The sequence below is a fragment of the Muscardinus avellanarius genome (assembly GCF_963383645.1).
Source record: "Muscardinus avellanarius genome assembly, chromosome: 4".
NCBI lineage: Eukaryota > Metazoa > Chordata > Mammalia > Rodentia > Gliridae > Muscardinus > Muscardinus avellanarius.
Window position 1 is genome coordinate 160076165 of NC_137789.1, and position 508 is coordinate 160076672.

A 508-nucleotide genomic window follows, 5' to 3' on the forward strand; every position below is an offset into this window, starting at 1 on the left:
TAATGATCAGCCTGGTGTCCAGCTGCTGTATGAAGTGTTAATACAGTGGAGCAGTTCATGATTCCGTCCTCGGAAGTGGACTAGGAGTAGAAAACTGCTTCTTACCCAGTTAAGCTTTGTGCACTTCACAAAATTGTGCTAAATGTATGTTACATGTTTTTTTTTCCACCAAAAATAGAATGCAATAAACATGTTTAAATTCAATTAAAATGTGTGGAAAAAAAGTATTATCTTTGTCATATAGTTACTGTAACTAGTCCTCCTTAAATCTTATTTATCAACAAATAAATTGCTCTTGTAGGAATCAGGAAAGAGTCTTAGTGCCCTTGAGTCCCTTGAAACAGGCTGCATGCCAGCCCGGAGCTCCCCCCACTGGCCAGCCGCCTCTCTGCAGCAGGCTGCATACCAGTCCAGGCCCCCCCCACAGGCCAGACGCTTCTCTGCAGCCTGGGGCTCCCCCCACTGGCCAGACGCCTCTCTGCAGCAGGCTGCATACTATTTCGAGGCT